Consider the following 10,800-nt stretch of genomic DNA (forward strand, 5'->3'; position numbering starts at 1 on the left):
CCTCCCGTTCCCGCCCCTGCGCCGCCTCCCCGGGAGGTGGCCGGGGTGGCGCGCCCCTCCCCTTCCCCTCGGCCCTCACCCCCGTGAGATCTCCCCCGCCGCCGCCGCCGGTGGTACCCCGACGCTGGCCCGGGTGCTGCCGGCGGCGGCGGGCCCATATGTACCCGCGCTCGTCTTCTTCCCGGGGCTGGAGACGGCGGCGGTGAAGCTCGGCTGGGCAGCGCCCCGGCGACCCGGCGGCGATCACCGGCGGTAGGCGCGGTGGCGGTGCTGCCCTTGGCGGCAGGGCGGCGTGGTGGCGTGCGGTGGCCGACGATGCGCCCTCGGCCTAGATCTGGGCCCTCCCGGCCCCATCTGGGTCCTAGCGGGCCGATCTCCAGCGTGGCTTCATCGTTGTCTGTGTGGTGAGGAGGAGGAGCAGCTCGGACAGGGGGCGGCGATGCCGACGGCGTGCCTACTGCAGCGCGATGGCGGGAGCTTTACGGGCATGGAGTTCCCGGCCGGGCTTGTGGGCCCACGGGCCTGGTATGCTCCTGCTATTGTGTCCGGTCGGCTACCGTCGTTGATGGTGGAGGTTGTGCCCTCTCGCGTGCCGACGGTGCTGCGGCCCCTAGTCCCGCTCCTATCTCTTGTTGTGCAGACCTCACTTCGTGGTGCCGTGGTGAGACGACGTGGAGGCTTCTTGACCATGGTGGCGCAAGATGGTGGTCGGTTTGGTGGCAGGCTCTGGAGCATCCGAGGTGAAGGTTGGGATCGGGGAAACCCCTGTCAGCATGTCCAACACCGACGCGGCGACGTCGGTGGGTGCCGCCGTGTTGGAGATATGCCCTAGAGGCAATCATGTATGATGATATTTCCTATGTGTTTATGAATAAAGATAGTCCTTGGACATTATCAGTGATGTGTATCAGCAAGTATGTGACTTGTTTGTGGGACTATGCATTGTATGATGACTGTCCTAAAAGGTCCCTAGTCGAAAGGGCTGTGTGGACGCGTAGCCGACTAGACTAGCATATGACACGGTCGATGGCTCGGTCTCACTAGCCATGGAGCATTGGATGCTAACCGGATAATATGGACTTGGAAAGGTCTAGTCGGATTCAACGTAGTCGGATCCGAGTCGAGATAAGGTCCAAGTCGGACAGACCCAACTATGAGACGCAGCGATATGTTATTTTTGAGTCTCTAGTACAACATACGTTCTATGTCCTAAGACCTGAGCTGACGCATGTACTCGGGATGGTGACAGACTTGCTTTCGGCCGACCAAACGCTACTCCGTGACTGGGTAGTTACAAAGGTAGGTTTCGGGCTTGTCCAGACCCATGCTGCGAGACGTGGTCGAGCAAGATGGGATTTGCCCCTCCGATCAGGAGAGATATACTCTGGGCCCCTCGTGTGATCCGACCAGGATAAGCATGGCCATGCGACAGGGATTATGAGATAATCCGGTTTATGGTCGACATCACTGGAACGAGAAAGAGGTCGGGCTAGCACAAGGATGATAGTCTCGCCTTGAGCCCGAAAACATATATCATGCGGCAAAGGGAACAGAAGTGTGACATGTTGTACAGGTTCGCCTAACCAGCTTTATAGTCTGCTTGGTGGTCGGCACGCCTTGCTAGAGGCCGCTACCAACCGTGCAGGTCGGAGGTGATCCGAACTGTGACCAAGCTGACTTGAACCTAAGGGGTCGCGCGCTTAAGGGAAGGAACCTATGAGGTCGGTTCGTAGGACACTGGTCAGATGTGATCCGAACTGGACTAGGAACGTGACCGAGTAGACTTTGGGCTTTAGGTCCGTGCGAGGCCCAAGTGTTGAGCCCGCGACGGACGCCTATATAAGGTGGAGGTGCGGCACACTCATGTGATTGATCGCTTCGGCGCCGTCGTTAGGGTTTGCATGTGTTGCGAATAGCCACCTCCACTCGCCGCCGAATGTGTGATCGGACCTAGCAGTCCGCCACACGGTGTTCCTCCTGCACACGCGGATACCGTTAGAGGCGGTGCACTTGCGCCGCTCCGGTGAACTTGTACGTGGGATCAGACGATCGGCTGTTCGAGGGAGATCGGACAAGGAGGAGACGATCCACCCGGACGCGCTGCCCCAACTCTTCTTCCACTGCACGGCACTACGCGTCTTGTGGTAACAAACTGTCATCCATCTCCCGTAGCATGTTCTTGGTTGTTCTATGCATAGGAAATTTTAATTTGCAGTCGACGCACCCTACCGTAGATCCCAACAGTGGTATCAGAGCCTCTGCTATAGGATTTGGATTCAGATCATATGCATATTAGATATGTGAAGGCGGCAGATGAGATTTGTTGTTGTTTACGAGATCGGCTATGTGCACGGTTGATTTGATCAACTGCACATGGGGATTGTTGAGGCTATGTTTTCTGTCAATTGGGATCGATGAGGTCGTGACACGATCTACCCCCACCGGTCGGTCATCCGCCATTGGGGTTAACAGGGAAACGTAAACCCGAATCTGATTCATGATGATCAATATGATCGGGACCGCCGTGTGTGTAGCGCCTTGTATTTCATACACGATCACACAAACCGGTAGAATGCGATTCTATGCATAACTTTATTTTGCAGGGTTTGATGTGAATAGTATGGCTCATGTGTATGTGATGCATGTGTGTAAATTATACATGGCCTACGTGTCGTGTTTGTCAGCCGGCAGGAGCGAAAGTGCTGTCATTATATTGTATAACGACCTGCGTGTCAACTTGTGACTCTATGTAAATTCATTACTAGTTGTAGTAGTTGGATAATAGAGTTCAGGTTGGTGGCTTGGCATCCCGGCGTGACAAACAAGATGGAGTTCCTAGATGGTCATCGGAGTCGGAGCCGACCTGGAAGAACGTCCATGAAGGAGCCATACTATTTCACAATATGTGTTTATTTGTGATTGTTATGCTTCTTTGTTTCTATGCATGTTAGAATGGTAGAATGATCCCTCATGAATATCAAGCGAATTGCCATCCCCGATGTTGCACCTTCGCACGTCAAGTACGTCTAGTAGTGGGCTCATAAAATTGAGGTGCTGCTGGGTGTCCTTGAACTGAAGGGTTCGTGTCGGACACGGACATGCACTGCGTCAGGTTAACTTGACAAGGCTATCAAAATGGTTTTGGGACTTATGGCAAAGAAGGTTGGGAGCCGGGGTATGAGATACCTTCCCGACCGACAGGAGTCGTATAGAGATACGATTAGCAAGGAGTTGCTTACCGGATAGGTATGTTGGCTAGCAGTGATGCTAAAGCTCACTATTCGCATGCGCTAGTCGGATCCTGAATCACTGAGAGTTTGCGGAGGGATGCTGACTTCAGTGGGAGTATTTCTATTTAGGATTGAATTACTCTACATAAACACATTGCTTAGTGATTGCATATTTTCTATTGTAGATCAATGGCACCACCTGCTCAACCCAACTTTGCATTGAAATCAATTCTGGAAAAGGATAAACTGAATGGAACAAACTTTACCACCTGGTATAGAAATCTGAGAATTGTTCTCAAGCACGATAAAAAGGAACATGTTCTAGAGGATCCACTTCCAGAGGAACCTGTCGATAATGCTAATGCCACAACGTAGAATACCTACCAGAAACTCGATGATGAATAAACGGAGATCAACTGTCTAATGCTTGCTTGTATGGAGCCTGATTTGCAACAGCATTTCGAAAACGTTGAGGCATACGATATGATCGAGAGTCTCAAGAGCATGTTTCAGACACATGCTAGGACCGAAAGGTTCAACGTCTGGCGATCCTTGATGGATTGCAAGCTGAAGGAAGGTGATCCACTGAGCCCACATGTGATCAAGATGCTTGGATGTGTGCAAGATTTGGATCGTTTGGGCTTCCCGCTCTTGGATGAGCTGGCTACTGATGCTGTTCTGGGTTCTCTTCTGCCCAGCTATGGGACGTTCATATCAAACTATCATATGCATGGCATGGATAAGAAGCTCACTGAACTGCATGGGATGCTCAAAGTGGCAGAGCAGGATATTAAGAAAGGCACGCATCAAGTGTTGATGGTGCAGAAATCGGCTAAGTTCAAGAAGAGTTGGTCCAAGAAAAAGGCTAAGGCAAAGGGCACGGAGACGGTAACCTCCGCCGCTACGCCGAAGTCTGGACCGGACTCGAAGACCATTTGCTATCACTGCAAGGAGACGGGTCACTGGAAGAGGAACTGTAGCAAGTGGCTTGCAGAGCATGGCAAGAAGGCCGGGAATGCTGCTTCAGGCAAAGGTACACTTGTTGCATATGTTATAGACATTTACCTTGCTGACATACCTAGTAGCTGTTGGGTATTTGATACCAGATCGGTTGTTCATATTTGCAACTCGATGCAGGGGCTGGTAAGAACTAGGCGTGTGGCACAAGGGGAGATTGACATCAGGGTCGGCAACAAAGCAAGAGTTGCTGCGTTGGAGGTCGGCACGATGCAGCTCCAGCTTCCTTCCGGATTCTTTATGGCATTGAATAATTGTTATTACATTCCTGCACTTAGTCAGAACATTATTTCCGCCTCATGTTTGATGACTAAGGTTATGAATTCAATTTAAAGGACAACGGTTGTTCGATATTTTTGAATGGTATGTTCCACGACTATCCACCCATTGTTGATGGGCTATTTATATTGAATCTAGAACAGGAACCGGTCTATAACGTGAATGTCAAGAGGCATAAGCCTAATGAGATAAATCCGACATACTTCTGGCATTGCCGGCTTGGACACATTAGTCTGAAACGCATGAAGAAGCTCCATGATGATGGGCTCCTAACTTCGTCCGAGTTCGGGTCATTCGAGACATGTGAATCATGCTTGCTCGTCAAGATGACTAAGTCTCTTTTCGCAAAGAGTTGCGAGAGGGTGTCCGAGCTGTTGGAGCTTACACGCAGTGATGTGTATGGTCCAATAAGCACAACTGCCAGAGGCGGCTATCAGTACTTCGTGACTGTTACCGACGACTTGAGTAGATATGGATATATCTATTTGATGAGGCACAAGTCAGAAACTTTTGAAAAGTTCAAAGAGTTTCAGAATGAGGTTGAGAATCAGCTCGGCAAGACTATAAAGCTTCTGCGATCTGATCGTGGAGGTGAGTATACATGAGGCATGAGTTTGATGATCATCTGAAAAGTCGAGGTATAGTACCTCATCTCACACCTCCGGGTACGCCACAGAGAAACGGCGTGTCAGAACGGAGGAATAGGACCTTGTTGGACATGGTCCGGTCTATGATTAGCAAATTGGATTTACCCTTGTCATTCCGGGGATACGCTCTAGAAACTGCAACTTTCACACTTAACAGGGTACCATCAAAATCCGTAGACAAGACACCACATGAGATGTGGACCGGGAAGAGTCCCAGTTTGTCTTTTCTAAAGATTTGGGGTTGTGAAGCATTTGTCAAGCGACTTATGTCAGACAAGCTTACACCCAAGTAGGATAAATGCATATTCGTGGGATATTCGAGGGAAACCTTGGGATATAGCTTCTACAACCGGGAAGAGAACAAAGTGTTTGTGGCCCGGAACGGGGTTTTCCTTGAGAAAGAGTTTCTCAGTCGGGAAGCCAGTGGGAGGACGGTCTGACTCGAAGAAATTTGAGGACCACTCGGGGATGGCTTGGCTAGTGATGAGATCATACCGGAGTCAGTCAGGGAACCCGTAGTGGAAGCAGCACCGGAACCACGGAGGTCGGAAAGTTTGCGCAGAGTGCGCGATGTATTGTTGCTAGAAAGCAACGAGCCGGCCACATATGCGGAAGCGATGGTGAGCCCAGATTCCGAGGCATGGTTGGAGGCCATGAGATCCGAGTTAAAGTCCATGGATGAGAATCAAGTCTGGGACTTGGTTGATCCGCCGCCTGGCGTAACAGCCATTGGTTGCAAATGGGTCTTTAAGAAGAAAACCGACGTGGATGGAAATGTTCAGATCCACAAAGCTCGGCTTGTCGCTAAAGGTTATGGACAAGTTCAAGGAATTGACTACGACGAGACTTACTCGCTGGTAGCGATGCTGAAATCAGTGAGGATCATACTAGCTATAGCTGCATATTTTGATTACGAGATATGGCAGATGGATGTCAAAACGGCTTCCTCCACGGAAATTTAACCGAGGACGTGTATATGATACAGCCCGAGGGTTTTCTCAATCCGACTAGCACGCACGGATACCGTTAGAGGCGGTGCACTTGCGCCGCTGCGGCAAACTTGTACGTGGGATCAGACGACCGGTTGTTCGAGTGAGATCGGACGAGGAGGAGACGATCCACGCGGACGCGCTGCCCCAACTCTTCTTCCGCTGCACGACACTGCACGTCTAGTGGTAACAAACTGTGATCCATCTCCCATAGCATGTTCTTGGTTGTTCTACGCATAGGAAATTTTAATTTGCAGTCGACGCACCCTACCGTAGATCCCAACACGTCGGACCTTCCTGGAGGGCGTCGGGGGCGACCCTTCCTCTTGCCTCGTCGTGTACCGGGGGAAACCCTTGGCAGCAGCGTCGTCATTGTCGAGGTCCTTCTTGGAGGTGCTGATTGGTACCGGTGCTTCGGAGCCTTGAAGTTTGGTGGGAGATCTCCGGTGGGTGCAGTGGCCGTGAAGCTTCTTCATTTCCATTGATCCGTCGTTGTCGGCATTCTTTTCTCTTGTTGTTTCTCTTTCGTTTCTTTTGGGTGTGATTGTGCTGCTTCCGCCCAGCACCTATCCTTGGATATATCGGTTGATTGCTTTGGAACACAAAGCGGGGGGAAACCCTTTTCGTGAATAGCCCATTTTCATTACGTGTAGGCCTGGTTGGACTCTATGCAGGCAACCAAACACATCTTAGGTGAATATCCTTTTCTAGAATTTTTTTCTAAAATAGGCACAAGCATACGTATCGTATATTCATAGAACAAGTAGCGAAGATGGCCGATACAATGCCTTTTGGCAAAGTACTACATCAAAATGTTAACACCCACATCCACCATGACAACACTGGCGCACACTCGCCTTGGCAAAACTCAAGCCAAACAATGGCGAAGACGACGAACACAAAGCACACATGCCGCGTCCCAACCGAACCGAACACCTCAGAGCAGGATAAAAACACCAAAGCAAACTAGATCAACGCACTCCGCACTCAAGGCGCCTAGGAGACCGGCAAGTGAATAGCGGGAGCTAGACTGGCTCGATGAAGATGTCGCAGATGAGGCATTGATGATGGAGTACATAGCCCCCCGGATGGTAATGTCCAACTCCTGCGGGTGAAAGGATCGATATGGACCTAGAGGGGGGGGGGGTGAATAGGTACAATTACAAATTTTAATTATTACTTAGAAATTTTAGGCAATAATGCGGAATATGAAGGTGAGCCTAACAATAGCAAGTGAGTACTGAGTACTAAGTGTTGGAAATATGCCCTAGAGGCAATAATAAAAGCATTATTATTATATTTCCTCGTTCATGATAATTGTCTTTTATTCATGCTATAATTGTATTATCCGGAAATCGTAATACACGTGTGAATACATAGACCATAACATGTCCCTAGTGAGCCTCTAGTTGACTAGCTCGTTGGTCAACAGATAGTCATGGTTTCCTGACTAAGGACATTAGATGTCATTGACAATGGGATCACATCATTAGGAGAATGATGTGATGGACAAGACCCAATCCTAAGCATAGCACAAGATCGTGTAGTTCATTTTGCTAGAGCTTTTTCAATGTTAAGTATCTCTTCCTTAGACCATGAGATCGTGTAACTCCCGGATACCGTAGGAGTGCTTTGGGTGTACCAAACGTCACAACGTAACTGGGTGACTATAAAGGTACACTACAGGTATCTCCGAAAGTGTCTATTGGGTTGACACGGATCGAGACTGGGATTTGTCACTCCGTATGACGGAGAGGTATCTTTGGGCCCACTCGGTAATGCATCATCATAATGAGCTCAAAGTGACCAAGTGCTTGGTCACGGGATCATGCATTATGGTACGAGTAAAGTGACTTGCCGGTAACAAGACTGAACGAGGTATTGTGATACCGACGATCGAGTCTCGGGCATGTAACGTACCGATTGACAAAGGGAATAGTATACGGGGTTGCTTGAATCCTCGACATCGTGGTTCATCCGTTGACATCATCGAGGAGCATGTGGGAGCCAACATGGGTATCCAGATCCCGCTGTTGGTTATTGACCTGAGAGCCGTCTCGGTCATGTCTGCGTGTCTCTCGAACCCGTGGGGTCTACACACTTAAGGTTCGGTGACGCTAGGGTTATTAGGAAGACTTGTATGTGATTGCCGAATGTTGTTCGGAGTCCCGGATGAGATCCCGGACGTCACGAGGAGTTCCGGAAGGGTCCGGAGGTAAAGATTTATATATGGGAAGTTGTCAAACGGACACCGGAAAGTTTTGGGGGCATATTGGTATTGTATAGGGGCCACCGGAAGGGTTCCGGGGGTCCACCGGGAGGGGCCACCCCTCCCGGGGGGCCACATGGGCTGCGTGGGGCAGGAGCCAGCCCCTGGAGGGCTCGGCGCCCCCCCTTGGGCCCATGCGCCTAGGGTTGGGGGGGAACCCTAGAGGGGGCGCCCCCTTTGCTTGGGGGGCAAGTCCCCCCTACCTGGCCGCCGCCCCCCCTCTAGATCCCATCTAGAGGGGCTGGACCCCCTTGCCCCTTCCCCTATAAATAGAGGGGTGAGGGGAGGACTGCATACACAATCCAAGGCGCAGCCCCTCCCCTCCCCAACACCTCTCCTCCTCCGTACGTGCTTGGCGAAGCCCTGTCGGAGTACTGCTGCACCAACAACACCATGCCGTCGTGCTGCCGTTGGAGCTGTCTTCCTCAACCTCTCCTTCCTCCTTGCTGGATCAAGACGGAGGAGACGTCGCCCGTACCGTACGTGTGTTGAACGCGGAGGTGCTGTCCGTTCAGCACTTGGTCATCGGTGATCTGAATCACGTCGAGTACGACTCCATCATCACCGCTCCCTCAAACGCTTCCGTACGTGATCTACAAGTGGTATGTAGATGCAATCACACTCCCATGACTCGTTGCTAGATGAACTCATAGATGGATCTTGGTGAAACCGTAGGAAAAATTTTAATTTTCTGCAACGTTCTACAACAGTGGCATCATGAGCTAGGTCTATGCGTAGTTCTCTATTGCACGAGTAGAACACAATTTTGTTATGGGCGTAGATCTTGTCAACTTGCTTGCCGCTACTAGTCTTATCTTGCTTCAGCGGTATTGTGGGATGAAGCGGCCCGGACCAACCTTACACGTACGCTTACGTGAGACCGGTTCCACCGACTAACATGCACTAGTTGCATAAGGTGGCTGGCGGGTGTCTGTCTCTCCCACTTTAGTTGAAGCGGATTCGATGAAAAGGGTCCTTATGAAGGGTAAATAGAAGTTGACAAGATCACGTTGTGGTTATTCGTAGGTAAGAAAACGTTCTTGCTAGAACCCAATTGCAGCCACGTAAAAGATGCAACAATAATTAGAGGACGTCTAACTTGTTTTTGCAGCAATTGTCTTGTGATGTGATATGGCCAGAAGTTGTGATGAATGATGAATGATATATTGTGATGTATGAGATCATGTTCTTGTAATAGGAATCACGACTTGCATGTCGATGAGTATGACAACCGGCAGGAGCCATAGGAGTTGTCTTTATTTTGTATGACCTGCGTGTCATTGAAGAACGCCATGTAAATTACTTTACTTTGTTGCTAAACGCGTTAGCGATAGAGTAGAAGTAGTCGTTGGCGTGACAACTTCATGAAGACACGATGATGGAGATCATGATGATAGAGATCATGGTGTCATGCCGGTGACGAAGATGATCATGGAGCCCCGAAGATGGAGATCGAAGGAGCTATATGATATTGGCCATATCATGTCACTATTATATAATTGCATGTGATGTTTATTATGTTTATGCATCTTGTTTACTTAGAACGACGGTAGTAAATAAGATGATCCCTTACAAAAAATTCAAGAAGTGTTCTCCCCTAACTGTGCACCGTTGCTAAAGTTCGTCGTTTCGAAGCACCACGTGATGATCGAGTGTGATAGATCCTTACGTTCACATACAACGGGTGTAAGACAGTTTTACACATGCAAAACACTTAGGGTTAACTTGACGAGCCTAGCATGTACAGACATGGCCTCGGAACACGGAGACCGAAAGGTCGAACATGAGTCGTATGGAAGATACGATCAACATGAGAATGTTCACCGACGATGACTAGTCCGTCTCACGTGATGATCGGACACGGCCTAGTCGACTCGGATCGTGTAACACTTAGATGACTAGAGGGATGTCTAATCTGAGTGGGAGTTCATTATATTAATTTGATTAGATGAACTTAATTATCATGAACTTAGTCTAAAACCTTTGCAAAATATGTCTTGTAGATCAAATGGCCAACGCTCATGTCAACATGAACTTCAACGCGTTCCTAGAGAAAACCAAGCTGAAAGATGATGGCAGCAACTATACGGACTGGGTCCGGAACCTGAGGATCATCCTCATAGCTGCCAGGAAACAATATGTCCTAGAAGGACCGCTAGGTGACGCTCCCGTCCCAGAGAACCAAGACATTATGAATGCTTGGCAGTCTCGTGCTGATGATTACTCCCTCGTTCAGTGCGGCATGCTTTACAGCTTAGAACCGGGGCTCCAAAAGCGTTTTGAGCAACACGGAGCATATGAGATGTTCGAGGAGCTGAAACTAGTTTTCCAAGCTCATGCCCGGGTCGAGAGATATGAAGTCTCCGACA

Source organism: Triticum dicoccoides, chromosome 2B (genome assembly GCF_002162155.2).
Source record: "Triticum dicoccoides isolate Atlit2015 ecotype Zavitan chromosome 2B, WEW_v2.0, whole genome shotgun sequence".
Lineage (NCBI taxonomy): Eukaryota > Viridiplantae > Streptophyta > Magnoliopsida > Poales > Poaceae > Triticum > Triticum dicoccoides.